This window comes from Notamacropus eugenii, chromosome 4 (genome assembly GCF_028372415.1).
Source record: "Notamacropus eugenii isolate mMacEug1 chromosome 4, mMacEug1.pri_v2, whole genome shotgun sequence".
In the NCBI taxonomy this organism is placed as follows: domain Eukaryota; kingdom Metazoa; phylum Chordata; class Mammalia; order Diprotodontia; family Macropodidae; genus Notamacropus; species Notamacropus eugenii.
The window spans coordinates 294,864,657-294,885,996 of NC_092875.1; the positions used below are offsets into that span (position 1 = coordinate 294,864,657).

Genomic DNA, 21,340 nt, shown 5'->3' on the forward strand with positions numbered 1-21,340 from the left:
TTAAAACTAGGCTGGGATGGTCTTGCTCTCTTTTTTTAGCAGTATTCAAAGGATGAAAGTCCTGTTCACGGGCACCATGAACTATGCTAGGTTAGGGAAAGGAAGACTTGCCCTCTCTTTCTTAGGCACTGTGTTCTGTAAAACAGGTTTGGTCTATTTCCTTTTACAGTGGGTGGAGTCCATAGACCTGGGAGCTTGAGCTATGGGCACCTTGGAGTCATGATTGCAGACTGGATGTGACTACAAGGACATAGAACTTTGCGGGACCATGCTATGTAGAAACTGAGTTGAACTAGGAACCAATCCTGGTCCCCTCCTATCCACCACCCCAGGCTGTGGGGGTCAGATCACTTAATGTTACACTAAAATACTCCTAATTGTATAATAACACCAGCATCTTTGTTGCAAGATAATGATAAGCACTTTAATTCTCAGAGTCCTTTGCCTAGGTCCTGAAAACTTTTGGCCTCTAATTCTGTTGTTGTTCAGTTGTGTCTGATTCTCATGACCCCATTTTGGAGTTTTCTTGGCAAAGATACTGGAGTGGTTTGTCAGTTCATTTTACGGATGAGAAAACTGAGGAAAACAGGGTTAAGTACCTTGTCCATGGTCACATGGCTAGGAACTGTCTGAAGCCAGATTTAAACTCAAGTCTTCCTGATTTCAGGTCTAGCAATCTATCTACCATGCCACCTAGCTGCCCTTGGTCTCTGATGGATCTTTTTAAAAATACAAGTGAAGGGGGGGGCGGAGCCAAGATGGCGGAGTAGAAAGACACACATACACATAGCTCCGAACCCACAACCCACAGAATGGCTAGAGGGGACCAACCCACGGTGAATTCTGCACCCAGACACCACAGAATATTGGAGCAAGGGAGATTTCTGTTCCGGAGAGACCTGCAAACCTCTCGCGGGGGGTCCTTCGCGCTGCGGACTGGGCGCCGGGACTGGGAGCTGAGTGCAGCCCTGCAGCGGCCGTGACACCATGAGGAAAAGATCCGAACGGGCTACGGAGACGAGATATCCTGCGGCCACGAGGGTCCCTCCACCCACAGAGGGACCTGCAAACCTCTCGCAAAAGGTCCGTGGAGCTGCAGACGCGGAGCCCAGCCTGGACCTGCGGCGGCCGCGGCTCCAAGAGGTACACATCCGAGCGGGCTTCAGGGACGGGATCTCCAGCGGCACAAGCCCCCCTCCCCCACAGGTGACGAGGGTCGGTGAGGGAGTCTCTTTGGCGGGTCGAGAGGGGAGTGGGGTGCCCCCATGGCTCGGCTGAGAGGCGGTTGCAGACAGGGGCTCCCCAAGCGGGTGGGAGCCTGGATCCATTGTGGAAGGTCTGTGCATAAACCCCCTGAGGGAACTGGGCCTGAGAGGCGGCCCTGCCCTGACCTGACCATCTGAACTTAATTCTTACACTGAATAGCAGCCCTGCCCCCGCCAAAAGCCCTAAGGCGGGAAGCAGCATTTGAATATCAGTCCCCAAACTCTGGCTGGGAGGACCAGGAGGCGAGGTGGGTGTGAGGAGAATATTCAGAGGTCAAGCCACTGGCTGGGGAGAATGCCTAGAAAAGGGAAAAGAAATAAAATTATTGAAGGGTACTTTCTCGGAGAAAAGACACCTCCTCCCTTCCTTTCTGACGAGGAAGAACAATGCTTACCATCAGGCAAAGACACAGAAATCAAGGCTTCTGTGTCCCAGCCCACCCAATGGGCTCAGGCCATGGAAGAACTCAAAAAGAATTTTGAAAGTCAAGTTGGAGAGGTGGAGGAAAAACTGGGAAGAGAAATGAGAGGGATGAAAGAGAAGCATGAAAGGCAGATCAGCTCCCTGCTAAAGGAGAACCAAAAAAATGTTGAAGAAATTAACACCTTGAAAACTAGCCTAACTCAATTGGCAAAAGAGGTTCAAAAGGCCAATGAGGAGAAGAATGCTTTCAAAAGCAAAATTAGCCAAATGGAAAAGGAGATTCAAAAGCTCACTGAAGAAAATAGATCTTTCAAAACTGGAATGGTACAGATGGACGCTAAGGACTTTATGAGAAAGACAGATATCACAGAACATAGCATGAAGATTCGAAAAATGGAAGATAATGTGAAATATCTTATTGGAAAAGCAACTGACCTGGAAAATAGAATCAGGAGAGACAATGTAAAAATTCTGGGACTACCTGAAAACCATGATCAAGAGAAGAGCCTAGACATCATCTTCCATGAAATTATCAAGGAAAACTGCCCTGAGATTCTAGAACCAGAGGGCAAAATAAATATTCAAGGAATCTGCAGAGCACCGCATGAAAGAGATCCAAAAAGAGAAACTCCTAGGAACATTGTGGCCAAATTCCAGAACTCCCAGGTGAAAGAGAAAATATTGCAAGCAGCTAGAAAGAAACAATTCAAGTATTGTGGAAATACAATCAGGATAACACAAGATCTAGCACCCTCTACATTAAGGGATCGAAGGGAATGGAATAGGATATTCCAGAAGTCAAAGGAACTAGGACTAAAACCAAGAATCACCTACCTGGCAAAACTGAGTATAATACTTCAGGAGAAAAAATGGTCTTTCAATGAAATAGAGGATTTTCAAATTTTCTTGATGAAAAGACCAGAGCTGAAAAGAAAATTTGACTTTCTAACACAAGAATGAAGAGAACCACGAAAAGGTGAACAGCAAAGAGAAGTCATAAGGGACTTACTAAAGTTGAGCTGTTTACATTCCTACATGGAAAGACAATATTTGTAACTCTTGAAACATTTCAGTATCTGGGTACTGGGTGGGAGTACACACACACACATGCACACACGCACACATACATAGAGACAGAGTGCACAGAGTGATTTGAAGAGGATGGGATCATATCTTTAAAAAAAAAAAAAAGAAAAATGAAATCAAGCAGTGAGAGAGAAATATTGGGAGGAGAAAGGGAGAAGTTGAATGGGGCAAATTATCTCTCATAAAAGAGGCAAGCAAAAGACTTATTAGTGGAGGGATAAAGAGGGGAGGCAAGAGAAAAACATGAGGTCTACTCTCATCACATTCCACTAAAGGAAAGAATAAAATGCACACTCATTTTGATAGGAAAACCTATCTCATAATACAGGAGAGTGGGGGACAGGGGCACAAGCAGGGTGGGGGGGAGGATGGAGGGGAGGACATGGGGAGGAGAATGCAATCCGAGGCCGACACTCATGGGGAGGGAAAGGATCTTAAGAGAATAGAAGTAATGGGGGACAGGATAGGATGGAGGGAAATATAATTAGTCGTATACAACACAACTAGTATGGAAATCTTTTGCAAAACTACACAGATTTGGCCTATATTGAATTGCTTGCCTTCCAAAGGGAAGGGGTGAGGAGGGAGGGAGCTAAAGAAGTTGGAACTCAGAGTGTTAGGATCAAATGTAATGTTCTTACCACTGGGAAATAAGAAATACAGGTTAAGGGGTCAAGAAAGCTATCTGGCCCTACAGGACAGAAGAGAAGATGGAGACAAGGGCAGAGAGGGAGGATAGAAGAGAGAGCAGATTGGTCACAGGGGCAATTAGAATGCTTGGGTTTGGGGGGGGGGGAGGGGATAAAAGGGGAGAAAATTTGTAACCCAAAATGTTGTGAAAATAAATGTTAAAAGTTAAATAAAAAAAAAATACAAGTGAAGGGAGAGGGAATAACACCTTAAGTAGATGTCACTTAGCAACTTAACGAAGACAGGTTCTCTAGTTCAAAGCTAGGTCTTAGGGAAATGAAACACAAAATGAAGGTGAGAGAAAGTGAGAGATGATATGTATATGTTAGGGTAGAATAGGTGGTGGGAGGCACTGATAGAGGAGGTGTCTGCCAATTTTGCCTACTTTAATGTTTTATTGAATTCTGGTTTTGTATAGTGGAATCCTGAAGGTCCTCAGTACAAGTCTTGAGAGAAATGAAAAAATTCAATATCTGGCCCAAACTTTTCATTTAAAAAATGGGAAACTGAGGTCCAGAGGATTAAGTGATTTTTTCCAAGATCATACAACTTTGCAACATAGGTCCTATAAGTTAGAGGCCAGGACTATTTTCACTCTATCTTTTTTCTTGTAGACATGGCAGAGAAGGCACTGAGAGACTTGGTGAGAGTCATAGGGCAAAAGATGTATGATAACTGAAGTCCAGCTCTAAATCTATTGCTCTCTGGTCCTAAATTGGAAGACTCTCATTGTCAGTGATCATTTTCAAGGCATGGTTGAGTATGTCAGCAATTTATTGTTAACACATATCAGTAGCTTGTCATGGTTATAAACCTGAACACTGAAAGCACCAATTTGCATGTTTTCGTATTTTAGAATGTTAATTAGCAAAATATAGCTCTCTGATTATTTTATGAATCCATGGTTTTGTCACTGTATATATTCTCTTCAACACTGTAAATTGCAGTCCATCCATCCTTTCCCATCTTGTGATAATTTTATCTGTGTCCTTCTGTAGGCATCTCATAGAGGAGCTTCTCAACACATGAAGGCATTCCCTTGGGTTTTTACATATAATGGATATTAGTTAAATGCTTAGGTGGTTCATGTGCTATTCCTTATTCTCAGTATATAACTGGTTTACCTTCTTTTCCAGACATATATGATCTATATTTTATATCAGTATTTCTATCTCATGAGATATATAGATGAGAGGCAGTATTGGGTAGTGGATAGAGGGCCAGCCTCAGAGGGAGAAAGACCTGGGTCCAAGTCCCACTTCTGATATATATTAATTTTGGGACTCTGAACAACTCACTTAACTTTTCAGTGCCACAAGAGCAAGACAACAAATTACAAAAGAGTTATTGACCAGTTTTTATCCTCAGTGCCTAGCACACTGCCTGATACATTAATAAATGTTTGTTAATTGATCTGTGTTGGTACATTCTTCTCTGAGAGCTGTATATTCTGATGAAATAAAAAGATTGGACATATTTATATGTACATATATGTGTACATGGGGGAGCTCAGTGGAGCAGTGTCAGGACGACTCCTCTTTGTGGAGTCTCCTGACTCCACAAAGTCTCCTCTTCAAATCTGGCCTCAGACACTTGCTAGTTGTGTGACCCTGGGCAAGTTACTTAATCCTGTTTGCCTCAATTTTCTTATATGTAAAATGAGCTAGAAAAGGAAATGGTAAATCACCTAGAAAAGAAAATGGCAAACCATTCCAGTATCTTTGCCAAGAAAACTCTAAATGGGGTCATGAAGAGTTGGACATGATTGAACTGACCAAACAATAACATATGTTGTAATACATATTACATATGCACACAAATCACAGGGCATATGCAAACATATGCACATACATATATATTCAGCCTTATGATTTCCTTGGTGTAGAGAACTCTCAGAAAGGAAATTCTATCTAACTAATACAGATCAATTGATCACCAGAGTTAATAGTAGAATCTACCAGAAGCTGAAGTAATGGCTGCTCAAGAGTACCAGAGTGATGACAGAGCAAGCACCTACAGAGGTATGTGGAAAGACAATCACCTGAGGACCTTGGCAGCTGCAGGAATTGTGATCCTTTTATAAGGAAAAAGTGCCGGTTATGGACTATAGAAGATTGCTGATCCTCAAAGCTTAGCCTCACATGTTCTGTACATGTGTTCCTGAATACCTTTGTACTTTATTTTTGAGCTTACTTTCCCCAAAGACCTTGTATATACAAAAGGAGGGTATACCCCAATTTGGCAACATTATTTTGAACCCACTATTTTTGCTATAATTTTTCTGTAAATCCTATCTATCAAAACTAACTGACGCTAACTAGTTGATTGCTAATAGATAGTGCACCAGTGGGGGCTCAGACACCAAAGTACTAGAAATACCAAACCTTCATTGTTACCCCTAGAATTGTGAGGGGAGTTGTAGTAAGCTGCTCCCTGGGGACAAAATCTGATAGTGTATGTCCAGCTGAAAGATTAGCTCAGAGGGGCTACTGCCGCTCCTCTTCCTCACCACATATATGTACATATATACACATATATGTATGCATTCCCATTCCTTATATACACATACACACGTGTATAGACACATGAGTATGATCCTCTGAAAATTTTTCAATTGTTATCTAGTAAGTATATGATACTTACATGTGCTTATATATATAAATCTATAAAATAAAGTATTGAGTTTATATTTTTAATGTAATCTGTGGCTCAGAACTATAGTTCTGTGTTCATGCAAATTCATTTCAGACTCAGGAGCTTTTTGCTGAAATCTCTTTTGGCTTTTTCCCCAACTGAAGTTTTCCTTGAGAATATCATCCCTTGACACTGTCTTCACAATCAAACGGTCTTCAGCTCCTATGCAAGTAGTCAATATAAAAACTACAAAACCAACCACTGAATATAAGACAGACTTTATTTTAACCATCAGAAAATGCCGAGGACAAACATCCAAGAGCATAAACAATCAGGATAGCTTTCTTTGCTTCTCAGGAGCCAAATCTCTCCTAAGGACCTAAGTAATTCTCTTCCCTTTTAGTGCTGTTGTGTATTAAGGTTTTGCTGCAAGATGAAAGCACTCAGGGTTGCTAGAGAGTCCAGCCCTTTCTTTCTGGAACTGCATAATCCATTTAATTCATTAGGTCAGTGATGGCCAAGGTCTGGATTTATACTTGCTTATTATGGTTCTGGCCCTTGATGGTCCTCGGCTTTGGCTGTAGTTGAGATTCAGATATTTTCAAGTCAAAAAAATGACCAAGTATTAGAAAAAGCTTGAGGGAGAAAAACATTTGGTGCTTTAGGTTAGTATATATGAATGAGTATGTTGCAGAAGTAGCTATAGATGAAATACAGGAATCTGAACTACTTGGAATGGAACGTAGGAGAATAAGTAATTATATACACCTACTATGAGCCAAACACTATGCTAAGTGCTTTACAATATTATCTCACTTGATCCTCATAACAAACCTGAGAGGTAGGTGCTGTTATTATCCTCATTTTATAGTTGAGGAGACTGAGGAAAACAGAAGTTAGTTACTTGCTCAGGGTCACACAGCTAATAAGTGTCTGAGGTTATATTTGAACTCTGGTCTTCCTGACTCTAGGTCCAGTGTCCTATTGACCTTATTGCCTACTTTCCTCTGTTTTCTTATCATACTAAGACATCTAAGACATATCATACTAAGACAATTTCATATACTATAATCACCATCACCTTTTAATCATACTCAAGAGTTGGCAAACAACTGCCATGTGTGCCAGGAGGTTGGCATAGTGAACTTTCTTTCCAGTCCTTGGCCATTACTCAGTAGCTGTAGTGATGCTGCTCCTGCCTGTTTCACATTATTACTACCTTGGGCTTCTATTCACTCTCCCCTCCACACCTTTGCTTGACTGGAGCTGTCATTGCCATAGGCTCTATTCCAATACCTCATTTCCAAATTTCCTTTTGCCTGCCATCATCACTTGGTTTATCATGCTGAGAGACAGAGTATCTTATTTGTGGAAGAGCCAGGAGGCCAGTGTCACTGGATTGAAGATCTGGATTGAAGACTAGTGTTGGGGAGTAAGGTGTAAGAAAATGATGAAAGGGATGAAAAGGATAGATTATAAAAGGCTGTGAATGCCAAACAGAGCCTTTTGTATTTACTCCTGGGGGCAATAGCGAGCTGCTGAAATTTATTGAGTGTGGGGTGGTGATGGTGGTGGTACTGATGCTGGTGACAGAGATGTGATCAGACCTGTGCTTGAGAAAAATCACTTTAGTGACTGAATACAGGATAGATTAGAGTGGTGAGAGACTTGATGTAGGGCCATCATGATAACCCAGGTGTGAGATGATAAGAGCCTACATTGGAGTGGTGGCAGTATCAGAGGAGAGAAAGGGAGAGATGTTGCAAAGGTGAAATGGCCAGACCTTGGCAAAAGATTGTATATGGGGAGTGAGAGATAGAGAGAACTCCAGGATGACTTCAGGTTGTGAGCCTGAGGGTCTGGGAGGATAGTTTTGCCCTCTACAGTAAGAGGAAAAATGGGGGGGAGGGGTAGAGGGGAAGGTAAAGAGTTCCGTGTTACAAATATTGTGTTTAAGATGTCTTCTGGACATCCATTTAGAAATATCTGAAAGGCTGTTGGAAATACAAGATGGGAAGTTAGCAGAGGTTTTGGGACAGTACAGATAGATCTGAGAATCATCAGCACAGAGATGGGAAAGGAATCCCCTGGACAACCAATAAGATCGCCAAGTGAAGTAGTATAGAGGGAGAAGAGGAGTCTGGGCCCAGGACTGACCTCTGAAAGACACCTACTGTTAGAAGGCATGATCTGGAAGAGGATATAGCAAAGGACACAGAGAAGGAATGTCAGAAAAGTAAGAGGAAAACTAGTAGAGACAGGTGTCCTGAAAAGCTAGAGTAGAGAGAGACAAAGAAGAGAGTGTTAAAGCTCTCTTATAGCATCAAGAGCCATAGAGGTCATGAAGAATGAGGACTGAGAAAAGGTCATTGGATCTGGCAGTTAGGACCATCAGTAACTTTAGAGAAATCTGTTTTAATGGAATCATAAGGTCAGAAGCCAGATTGTAAGGGGTCAAAAAGAGAGACAGAGGAGAGAAAGTGGAAGCATTTATTCTGTTCTCTAGATGGCCTTTTCAAGTGATCCATGATAGTGCTAGAGATGGATCAAGGGAGGTTTTTTTTGGATTGGGGGAGACCTAAGTATCTTTATAGACCATAGAAAATGAGCCAGTAGACAGGGAGAGAATGAAAATCTGTGAAAGGGTGGAAATAACAAAGGGGAGAATCTGTTGGAGGAGATGGGAAGAAATGGGATCACTTGAACAAGTAGAGGAGTTAACCTTGGTCAGAAGTAAGGCCACTTCATCATGTGAAACAGGGTATTTAGGTGTGAATCATCTTTCAGAGTCGTCCCATCACAAATAATTTGTCATTGATTTGAAGGAAGCTTGGTCCAGTCCCTGGATATGTGAGGGAAATTCCATGAGCACTACATAACTTCCTCTGTCTTCACTGGTTTGGGGAATTCCTGGGTAAGGAATCCCCCTCTTCTGATAGTAGTTGGCACTTTCTGAGAGCTGCCTTGGGCATGGAGAAGTAAATGACTCTCTTAGGATCGCACAGTCTGTATGAGTCAGAGGCAGGTAAACTTAGGTCTCCTTGACTCTAGATTACAGCAGGACTGCTCTTCCTGGCTGACACTGAAGAGGAAGACATTTAGATTTTATTCTGTTCCTTCACTATCCTTCCCCTAACGTCCACATGCAGCAGTGATCCATGCTAAGGACCTTTCTCTCCTCCCCAACAACGTTTCTCTACTCTGTTCCATTGTCTTGAGAAATGCCTCAGCTGGTCTTTGTGATCACCATATAAATCAATTCTCTAGGAGATGATTTGGATTTAATGTGTGAGCCCCTCAGGTAAGAAGATATTTACGTTGAAGCAGAACCAGTCAGGAAATAGGACTTTAACTCAATGGAATGATTCTAACGTGGGAATTAGAATAATTTGTTTCTAGGCTTGAAACTTTTGGACCCTCTTTGACTCTGCTCTCTCACTTCCCACATCCAAAGGTGTCCTGAAAGCACAATGGAAACAATTCTTTTTTATAATGAGGGAAGAAGACCTCGGGTAGCTAGGTGGTGCAGTGGATAGAGTGTCAGGGCTGGAGTCAGGAGGACTCATCTTCCTGAGGCCAATCTGGCCTCAGATCCTTACTAGCCGTGTGACACTGGGTAAGTCACTTAATGCCTCCATTTCCTCATCTGTAAAATGAGCTGGAGAAGGAAATGACAAATCACTCTAGTATCTTTAAGAAGTAAACCCCCAATGCCCAAATGAAGGGTGGAAATGACTGAATACAGCAAGGATGACAACAACAGAGAAGACCTGGAATATACTTGAACCTTTTCCCTTCATTATAAAAATATTAGATGGATTTGGACATCTTTCCCACATTATAAAAAGAACATCTCCTCTCCTCTTCACTTAGAGGGCCAAATACCACTTTCTGGCCTCAGCACAAACCTGATTATATCAAAATACAAGAGGAGAAGTAACATTAGCATTTGCCCCTCCTGGACCTTCATTCTCTCACTTTATTGGGACACTTAAAGACATCATAGGTGATTGTTCAAGCAATTCACAATTAGAAACTTGATATAAACAAGGCAGGAAGGGGCCAGTGGAAGGCAGCTTTTGTGTTGGGATCATGTTGCTTTGAGGACAGAGCTTATAGCCTGGTATTCATTAGAACAGCAGAAGTCACAGGCAGTGGAGGAACTTGATCCCTTGGCATTGAACACTTTAAAATATCTCCCCTTTAATGCTTTTAAGAGACTATTAGCAGTGTGTAGAGAAAAGGAAGAAATGCATCTCTGAAGATAAATATGAACCTAGTAAATGAACTAAAGAGGAACTTCCTTTCAGATCTCTAAATTATTACTGAGAATCAAAAGAGAAAACAATAATTCAGGAGAAGGAAGTAAATTGTTTCTGTTTTCTTAGGGATGTATCAGTGAAAATGAGATCAGGCTGACATCAAATGAAAAGAGTTTATAGCATTATTCCTTTATTGTGCTTAAATAATTGAGTGTTACTCGTCATTCAGTTCTCCTCTCTACCTTTCCCCCACCCCTCTTGACTCTTGGCTCAAACAGACCAAGTTGAGGGTTGACCATGAAAAAGTATTATCTTTCTTTGCCTTTTTGCCTCTTCCCCAGTTTGAAACTCCAGAGAAATCTGAATAAAGCGTAGGCATGGCTAATGTCTAGGTTTCCCCAAATGTGGGTAACAGGTAGTCCCTTCCATAACAGGTATTTATTGTACAAATGGGTGTCAGGTATAGACCAGTTTTTATTTCCTCCACCACAAAAAATGCAGATGATTAAAAAACAAAACAAAACATAAAACCCTCCCAGAACCCATGAACAAATACAGACACATAAAGGCAATTTCAGCGACATTTCAGACTTATTTGGTTCTCCCCAAGGTAAAGATGCTTTGTGGGACCATTGAATAAATATTCTCCATTTGCCTTAAACCTTCATCATTTGAGTAACTCACAGCAATGCTATGGAGGTCTGACACAGTCCAAATTCCCTGGCCCCTTGTGACAACATATCCTTTCTTGTTTAGTTGCAAGCTAATCCTCTGTAGAAGCTACTTTTCTCCTTTTCCCTGTGAAGGGAAAGGCCCATTCTGGATTTCTAGTCTCTGACTTATGCTCAAAAAAGGAAACTAAAAGGTCAAGAACTTGAGTTCCAAATACTCCCTTCTCAAGCTTACCTAGGCAAGCACAGGCCTCTCACCACAGACTTCCCCTACACATTACCATCTTTTCTAATTCTGGGAGCAGGGAGGTAGAGAGAAATTCTTTTTCTGCTCTTGCTACATTCTAGTAAGCAAGTCCAAGGGAGTGAAAACAAGGGGAAATAAGGATGAGTCATTTCGTAGGTCACCCTTAATAGACCAATAATGCTTGTCTTCTTTAATAAGAGTCCATCCTCCTGAGCTTCAGGGAGCAAGTCATCAGCAAGTAGTCCCAATCTTGGCAGACCAATTGGTAAAGTGTCGGGGCATAGATCTACTTCTCTTGAAGGTGTTCCTAAGATGGTTGAAACAGTCTATCACCTGTAATCTCATCAAGTTGATTTGGGGATTCATCAAATTGATCAGGGGCTTTTCTGATCAATCCCCCATTACACTAGGATTAATGTAGCTCTAATAATAAAAGGCAAAGACAAGGTTGATCAAAAGCCTGAAGAAAATCATCAGAATAGCTTCTCCAGTGGCTGCCAAGAAATGCCTCAGCATGAATGTGAAGTTATTAGGCACCAGATTATGTTCTGGATTTAAATATTTTGAATTAATTGCGATAACCTATACTCCCTAAAATACTCTTATTATTGACTCAAAGATATGAATTGGAAGGGATGCTAGTGGTCATTTGGTAACTAGGTGGTGCAGTACATAGAGTACTGGCCCTCTAGTCAGAGGACTCAAATCCAGGTTTAAACACTTACTAGCTGGGTGACCCTGTGCAAGTCACTTAACCTATTTGCCTTACTTCCCTCAGCTACAAAATGAGTTGGAGAAAGAAATGGCAAACCACACCAGTATCTTTGCCAAAAACACCTCCAATGGGGTCATAAAGTCCGACACAACTGACAACAAACAAGCAAACTAATGGTCATCTACAACTACCTAAAGTATTCACCTCCTCTAGAACATATGCTGTTAAGTATTAGGTAATGGGAAGTGGCGATGGTAATATATGATGGCATGTGGCTACAATGTTAATTACTTAGCATCACAGAGTTTTGATCTAGAAAGTCCATTAAGAGATAATCTTTTCCGGTGCCTTCATTATCACGAATTATTTTCCTTTGTGATGGACAAAATAAGGGAATAAAGAAGTCCTTTATCAGGGCTGGTAATTAGGCTGGCACAGATTAAGAACAATGGAAAAACTCCATTTCTGCTACTCTAAATATTATCCCCATACAGTACAATTCAGAGTGGATGGTATGATTACAGATAACATAGATGATCTTTCTATGACTTAGATTGTAGCTCCTCTGGGTCAGGTGATAGGAAATCATCAAGGGAAACTAATTTTTTTTTTAACCACTTCCCTTTCTGTTTATCTTGGGTATCAATTCCTTGTTAGTAATAATAGTGCCTTGTCTGTAATCATGTCATCAGTGACTCAGTTTCTTTTTTCTTTTGTTTCTTCTTCTAAGGAAAACAGCCTTTAGATAGTTATCACTGAAAGATCAGTCTAAAGACTTTTTACCTTAGAAGAAGAAAGAAAAGAAAAATAGAAGTTGAGAACAAAACTGCTTAATGGAGTTGGTCTTTAAGTAAGAAAGTAACAGGAAAAATATAGAATCTTAGAGCTGTAAGGGCCCTCAGAGAAAATCTATTCCAACGCATGTTGTTGTTGTTTGACTCTTCGTGACCTCATTTGGGGTTTTCTTGGCAGAGATACTGGAGTGGTTGGCCATTTCCATCTCCAGATCATTTTACATATGAAGAAACTGAGGCAGAGTTTTTAAGAGAAACTGAGGGTTGAATGACTTGCCCAGGGTCACACAGATAATAAGTGTCTGAGGCTGGATATGAACTCATGAAAAGGAGTCTTCCTGTCTCCAGGCCTTGCCCTCTATCCACTGATCCACCTACCTGCCAGTATTCCAACACATAATTGAACATAATTTGCCTTTGCAACTTATGTGGCAAGTGGTCATTCAACCTTTGTAGAGCTCCAGTAATGCGGAACACGTTACTTCTAAAGGCAAGCTATTCTACTCTTTCAATCTTTAAAAAAAAAAAAAGCTTTTTTTTTTACTCTTTCAGTCTTCATCTGGACACATTCCAGGTTGTCAATGTGCTTCCTAAAAGGCAGCACCTAGTACTGAAACAAAATGCTTCAATGTGGTGTGACCAGGGTACAACACAATGAGATTATCATGTCCTTAGTTTTGGATACTGTTGTGATTAGTTGTGATTACATGAGGTTTCTTGAATAACATACTGGATATAGATTTAGTATCTAAGAGGTCTCAACAGGCTAGCTTGGCAAGCTTAAACTGCCAAAACAGGATCTAATAGAAAAAATGTAAAGGGATCAAAAAAATAAATTGGCTATATACAGAATGGTGCCTTAATCTGTAGAAAACAGGTCATGTGAAAAGTCCCTGAACTTGTTTAACTTGCTCCAAATTCAATTTGAGAGACCAGAACTCTAGGAGCAAAAGGTAGAAGTTACAAAGAGCTAGACTGTGACTCCTTGTAAAAATGAACTTCCTTAACAAAATGAGCTTTTTCTAAGCTGGGGCAGCTTCTGGAGGAATCAGGTTCTCCTTTACTACAGATCTTTCTAGGAAGGGTAGGCAGTCACTTGCTGAGGATGTTGTAAAGGACAATTTACTTTGTCAGGTTGTCCTAGATGACTTCTGAAGTCCTTTACAATTTTGAAATTCTGCAACAGATGATGTATGGCAGAGAAAGCAAGCAAACCAACAAATCCACTGCCATCTTTGGTTGCATTTAAGAGGTTGATTTGTATGTATTCAGAAGAAGGGAGATAGTAATCTTTTCCTTTGTCAATCTGCATTTGAAGCACTGTGTTCATTTCTAGTCAGTATCCTTTAAGAAGGGCCCAATAAACTCTGGAAGGTAGCTATAGAAAGGTGACCAGGATGGTGAGGGAACTGGAAACCATACCCATAAGAAGGTCATTTGGAATAAATGAGAATGTTCAATTCATCTCAGTAATTTCATTTCAACAAACAGAGGGGATAGGATAGCCATTTTCAAGGAGAGTCATGTAGAAGAAACATTAGATTTATTCTTTTTGCCTAGGCAGAACTGGGAGCCATAGGTAAAAATTGCAAAGAGGCAGATTCTAGGTTTATATAAAGAAAAACTTGCTAATAACTAGAATTATTCAAAATTAGAATGGTCTGTCTCAGGACATTGTTCAACCAAGTGCATGCTAGATGGTCCTGTTGCACTCAGACTTTGCCAGATCACTGTGCTGGAATGATCTCACCATCCACCTCCTCATTCCTCTTTACATGCTACTAAATGGAGCTGGAGAAAGTCATACAACCGAGCCAAATGGATCTTCTACAAATTTATTATGTTATGTCCCTCAACAAGGCTTTCTTTTTAAGTCTGTCTTCTAAATTCCCCTATTCTTAATGGCTATTCCAAACCTTATTTTTTTCTCCTTAATCTTGCTAAACTAACCTCTCCCCAAACTACCATAGCTGAGGACCCTGTACTTTACTTAGAAAATAGTAGCTATTTATTAGGAGCTCTCTCCTCTGCTTCCCTACCTCTAGTAAATCCTTGACATCATCCACCATACTCTCCTTTACTGCAGTTTCTGATGTCATGAAGTAGCCCTTTGTCTTGCCAAAACCAGCCTTAAACCCTTGATCTCATATCTTCCTATTTGTCATGTTAATTATCTCCTTTATCCAAATTAGAATGTCTCTCTATCAACTCCCTCTAACACACTCAAGAGTTCTTCATCCTTCAAAAACTGTCTTAAGACCCTATTATCTTACATCTAGTTTTCCTTTCTCAGTCAAATTCCTAGAACAAATTGTATACAGTTGTTGCCTCCCAGTCCTCCCCTCTTATTCATTTATCAGATCCACAGAAATAACAAAAGAAGAAAAGAACAATTGCTGGAGGGGTTATAAGAGGACAGCCACGTAGGTGCTTTAGTGGTAGAGCTGTGAATAGATTAATCATTTTGGAAAACAATTTGGTATTATAGACAAAAGGTTCTTAAACTGTGCATAGCCTTCCTTTGACCCAGCAATACTATTATTAGCCATGTAGTTGAAGGAGGTTAGGGATAGAAGGAAAGTACCTATATGCATACTTCTTGTTGTGGCAAGGAACTGGAAACAAAATAAGCGTTCCCTATTGGAAGACCAGTTGTACAAATTATTTGGTGGAATTTTATTTCACTCTAACAAACGAGGACTATGACAGACTCAGAGAAATGTGAAAAGATCTGAATGAATTAATGCCTAGCGAAGTCAATAGAACCAGGACAATTTACACAATGGCCATGATAATATAAAAAGAAACAACCCTGAAAGACCTCAGAACTTTGATTAACATTGCAATCAATCATGACTTCAGAAGATTAATGATGAAGCATATCTCATACTTTTTCTTTTTTCAATTAATTTTATTTATTTTCAGTGTTCTACAATCACTACCATATAACTTGGATTTTTTTTCCCCTTCCCTCCCTTCTCCCTCCTGCTCCCTCCCTGAAATGGCATACAATTGTATATAGGTTCTACGCATGCATTCCTATTAAATACATTTTTCACTATAGTCATACTGTGTAGAAGAATTAAAATGAATGGGAGAAACCATATAACAAACCAAAATGTAATACACACAAAAGAAATGATCTGCTACATTCTGCGATTGAATTCCATAGTTCTTTCTCTGAATGTGAAAGGCATTTTGCCTTAAAAGACCATTGGAAATTTTTTTAAGTCCTTACATTGCAATGAAGTTCCAAGTCTACTAGAAAAAAATCTCTCACACTGTGGTTGATGCTGTGCATAAAGTTCTTCCCGTTCTGCTCCTTTCACTGAGCATCAGTTCATAATAAGTCTTTCCAGGCCTCTCTGAAGTCTTCCTGTTCATCATTTCTTATAGCACAATAGTACTCCATTACATTCATATGCCATAATTTATTCAGCCATTCCCCAACTGATGGGCATCCCCTTGATTTCCAGTTTTTGGCCACCACAAAGAGTGCTGCTCTAACTACTTTTGTCCATGTGGGACCCTTTTCCCATTTTTATGATCTTTTGGGGATGCAGCCCTAGCATACTTCTTAGAGATGTGATGAACTACAGAACCAGACATGCAGTCTCAGACTGGGCAATACCTTGATTTTATATATTTGTCATAAGGGAAGTCTTCTCCTTGTAGGGAAAGAGCATTAATACAAAGAGTTAACTGAGGGCCAAGTAGGGGTTTCATGAAAGGCAGTCTGTAACAGAGGCTGGCAGTCCCAGGCTGTCCAAAAACAGTCAGGTTGTTCTGACTCTAAAAACAACTCTAGTCACTCCACCATTTAGGTACGCAAGCGCAGGCAAAGAAAATCAGAGCAAAAAATCGTGTCTGTGCAAATACCACGGCTTCTAACTAATGCCCAAGTGATCCTGGAAGTTTCAAAAACAATGAACTGTGCACATGGAAGCTGAATCACAAAATAAACAAGGCCTTTCCCATAAATGAGTCATGAACATTTATGTAGCATTTTAGATTTGGAAAGTACTTCGGGTAAATTGAAATCACCTAGCTCTTCCAATCACTCTGTGGGGGAGGTGCATCATGCTGTATTTTTACCTTTTACAGGAACTTGAGGCATTGAGAGGTGATGGGACATTCACACTGTGGCTAGCACCCCGTCTTGGCATTCTTGTGTCTAGTGCTTATGCCAGTGACTCATAGATATCCTAGAACTGGAAGAGAAATAAGAGGTCATCCCATCTAACCTTTTCCCTACTTGAGAATCTTGTCTGCAACATTTCTGTCAGAGCCAGCCTTTGACCAAACATTTCTAGTGACGGCTACTTTTCTTTTTTAAATTATTATTATTTTTAATTAACAAGCAGCTAACCTCTTTTCTTTCCACTTATCTTCTCCTTGGAAAAGAAAAGGTAGGAAAACAACCTCTTGCAACAAATATGCATGGTCAAGCAAAACACATTTCCATATTGGCCACATCCAAAAATGTGCTTATTCTACATTTTTACACCTCTCTGTCATGAGATGGGCAGCATTCTATCCACAGGGGTAAGAAAAAGGATTCTCATATAAGCACTCAAGGTAAAAATGTATATCAGTTATAGGGCAGACTTCATTTCACCCCTACAGAAAATAATTGAAACACAGAATGGCTAATTCTAGTAATTTTGACTGGCAAAATGAGATAGGACACTAGCATCAGAGGTGTTTTGGAATCAGTTTGAACCAGCTGGACAGAGCCCATCCAGAGTTTCTATGTATTTGTAGCAAGGAAATCAGCAAACAAATCAAGGCTTAACTTATAATTTTGTTGATTGTCTTAGACTTAAGAAAGTGATAGAGACAATGTTAATAATGCAAATTAAACCTAAAAGTTATGTGCATTTGTATTTTTTTCCCCCAGAAAGACAGCTGTTAAACATTTACCAGCACAACCCTCAACACTACTCATTTTCAGAGCAAGAAGGTAGGATTTTTCTCTCTTAGAATCAACATGGTATAATGGAAATGAGTACTTGATACAGTGACAGAAAAACTGGGTTTGCTGTTTTTTCCTCTTCTTCTTACTATTTGTTGATGCTGGGCAAGTTTCTTCCTCTCTGCAGGCCTTAATTTCCTGATCAGTAAAATAAAGGGGGTGAACCAGGGGACTTGTAAACTCCCTTCTAGGTCTAAATCTGTTAATCTCTAAAAGAACACTTCAAGAACATCTGTAATTACAAATATAGATAAGAATGAAAACATTCTTTCTAGAAAATTCTGGCAATTTTTTAAAAAATATTTTAAAATATAAAGGGTTATTTTTTTTCAGAAAAATTAGTAAGGGCAGGGTTTATTTTATTTGAATTTAGCATTATGCCAGGCACATAGTAAGCACTTAATAAATACTTTTCATTCATTCATTTATTGTATCTCTTCTAAGACAATACCCTGAGCACAGTAGGAGCTTGATAGATGCTGGTAACTGTAAAAAATTATTTAGATCTTTGTCTCTAAGGCATCTTTTACAAACCATAGGCACAAATGATTGGGAACCAGTTTCGATTGCTTGCTGATCAGTTAACTCTAACTGAAGGCTTAATAATGGATGTCCAGCTCTGTGGGTTAGTGAAACCTTTATTTTTTAATTTAACCAAAATATTTATTAATTTAACATTATTATAATATAATATGTATAATATAATAATAAAAACTATTCATGTTTACAACCAGATCTCCATTACAGCAAACATACATAACATATTAGAAACAACACTGCAATGTTTTTGAAAGTTAACATGAATATCATCAGTCTGAAACTTTGTGAAGTTTACTAAATTATTTAAATTGGTAAAGGATACACCGAGTATAGCAAAAACTCAAAGGTCTGAATATTACAAAAACTCTTAAGTTTATAGAGGGGAAAAAATATCCCACATGAAAAAGTGAATTCACAATACGTAATTTTTTCTAAGACGACAAACTATCTTTCAAAGATAATATAGTAGTAAATTTTAATCTTTAAACATGTGAAATAAGAGCTTTAGGAATATATTACTATTTGTTTAGAGTTATTCCCAAGTCGAAAGTATCTGGTTCGTGATTTTTCTAAACATGAAATTTTGGTCAAACAAGAAGCCAAAAACATATAGTATAAACATGGAGCCACACATTTTCCCTTCAAAAGATTTACTTTATTCCTGCTTCATCCCTTCCACCACCCAATACCCCAAATATTCTCCTCCCCTACTTTACCCATTAACCTCAAACCCAGAGACAGTACATCCCACCCCCAAGCCCATGAGCGACCCCCATGAGAGGCTGGGGTAGGAGGTCGGGAGAATCCAATCCAAGTAAACATGAGGTGAAAGTGTGAGCATCTTTTTTTAAAAAATAAGACTTTCTATTATAAGACTCCTTAGCTTATGAAGTAGCTTAATTTGGCTTTGGCGAGTTTTTCACACCTATAAGACGTGGCAACTGGAAGGTATGGTGTTATATAGAAAAAATGCTGGATTTGTAGTCAGGAGAACCTGAAGTCAAAGCCAATTCCGCCACTTATCATTGGTCTTAACTTTACCTTTATGGCACTCAGTTTTCTTATTCATAAAATATGGTTTGAGTTGACAAACTCAAAGGTTCCTTCTAGCTCTAAGTCTGATTCTCAAAGGTTATCTAGGTCTCCATGTTAAATAATGAAGAATTCCTTTCACCAAATTCTGGCAATTAATTATCTAGTTTATCTGAAGGCCACTCATGAGTAGGCACACTGGGTCTCTGAGAAAGGCCTATTCTACTCCAGAAGTTTTTCCTCATACCCACTGAAACCTGCCTCTCTGAGACTCCTACCCACTGCTCCAAGTCCTGTCCTCTGGAACCAAGCAGTGACAACCCTCATTTCTTAAGACTGTTATCTTGCCTCCTCCACCCCCCTTTTCGTTGTTCAGTCATGTCTGACTCTTCCTCACCCCATTTGGGATTTTCTTGGCAAAGATACTGGAGTGGTTTGACATTTCCTTCTTCAGCTTATTTTTACAAATGAGGAAACAGAGATAGATGGGTTGAGTGACTTGCTCAGGTTCACACAGCTAATAAGTATCTGAGGCCAGATTTGAAGTCAGGAAGTCAGTGCTCTATCTATCCACTGTACCATCTAGCTACCTCTAGGTTCCCCTTAAGACTTCTCTCTTCAGGATTAATTCTTTTAACTGATCCTTACATGGCCTAATATCAGTCTCTTCTTCCACCACTGAAGCTATATTAGATACAAAGGAGTCATGAAGACTCCCAGGGAATACTAAACAGGCAAAAAGCTCTCCCCCCACCACGTGTATATATGTATATACATGTATATATATATATACATACATATTTGTATATATACATACATATGTACACTTGTCTATATGTATATACACATATATACACACATATATTCTGAATGTCATAAACACTAAATAAAATCAGCATTTTCATATTCAAGATAAAACAGAAAAAAAAGATTATACATGAAACCAGTGTCTCTTTTGTCAAACTTCATTTTTTTTTACCTCTCCACAGCTTTTGCCACTACGCTATTGACCACCTTCTCCTCCTGGAAATTCACCTCTCTCCAGGTTTTTGTGACACTGTTCTTTCCTGCTTCTGACCATTCCTTCAAGCCTCCTTTCCTTTTTAAAATTTATTTTAAAAATTTATTTGCTTTTATTTTGAACTTCAGTAGCAAATAAAATGAACAAAAATTTCCACATACCAAGTAGAATGGAAAAAAAATTATACATGAAATCACAAATCTCAATTACCTACAGTTTTTCTCTTTAAGTACATAATAAATTCAATATCTAACTTTCAAAGCTATCTTGTTTATCTGTATTTATTTCCGGCCCTCCTCTTTTGTGCATTTAAAAATGTCCCTAATCCTTTTTTTTGGACAACTTTATAGTTAGCCACTTCTACTTCCTCTCCAACTATGGGGGAAAAACCAACACAAAACCCCCCAAAAAACCTTGTAACAAATACTCTTAATCAAGTAAAATAAATTCCCACATTGGCAATGTCCAAAAATGTTGTAGTCTACTCCTTGAACAAGCGTTATGATTTCCCCAGAAGGTAAAGACTTTTTGTTGTTTTGCTGAATGAACATCTCATTCATCTTGGATCTGCAATGCCTGAAAAGCTCACAGCAAAATTATAGATAGTTGACAAGGTCCAGATCTCTTGGCCCCTTATCACATGACTTTAGACTTCCAGCTGCAGGGTCATTTTATTCAGGGTTCTTTTTTCTGAGAAGTATGCTGTTAAGAAAAACTTTTCCCTCTAGAAATCTGACTCCGGAGGCAGGAACTCTTAAACTATGGATTATCCATGAGGAAACCCCCAAAGTAACTTCCAATCTGTGCTCAAAAAAAGGGAATCAGAAAGCCAGAAGTAGGTATTTAGAAATCAAGAATCTAGAACTCTCAATTTCAGGCTTATTTGAGAAAAAGTAGGGTAGGCCATCCCTGCCATGTGATTCTGCTGTAAGTCACCTCTAAGAGGTGGGGTGGGGGAATGAGGGAAGAGAAATCCTCATCCTC

The 21,340-nt window shown here is 39.6% G+C and overlaps 1 long non-coding RNA gene across 6 annotated transcripts in view; it reads right to left on the reverse strand.

The window, feature by feature from the left end:
- The window catches only part of LOC140501355 (uncharacterized), a 72,451-nt gene that overhangs the window by 28,837 nt on the left and 22,274 nt on the right, over positions 1 to 21,340 (reverse strand). For 3 of the 6 annotated variants that reach the window (XR_011966143.1, XR_011966142.1, XR_011966144.1), the window contains 2 exons: positions 16,884 to 16,999; positions 6,362 to 6,734 (listed from right to left, as the gene is read on the reverse strand). This is a non-coding gene — a long non-coding RNA (uncharacterized lncRNA). Of the gene's footprint in view, positions 1 to 6,361; positions 6,735 to 16,883; positions 17,000 to 21,340 lie in introns of those variants that run through there. The other 3 variants (XR_011966147.1, XR_011966146.1, XR_011966145.1) reach the window with 2 other exon arrangements.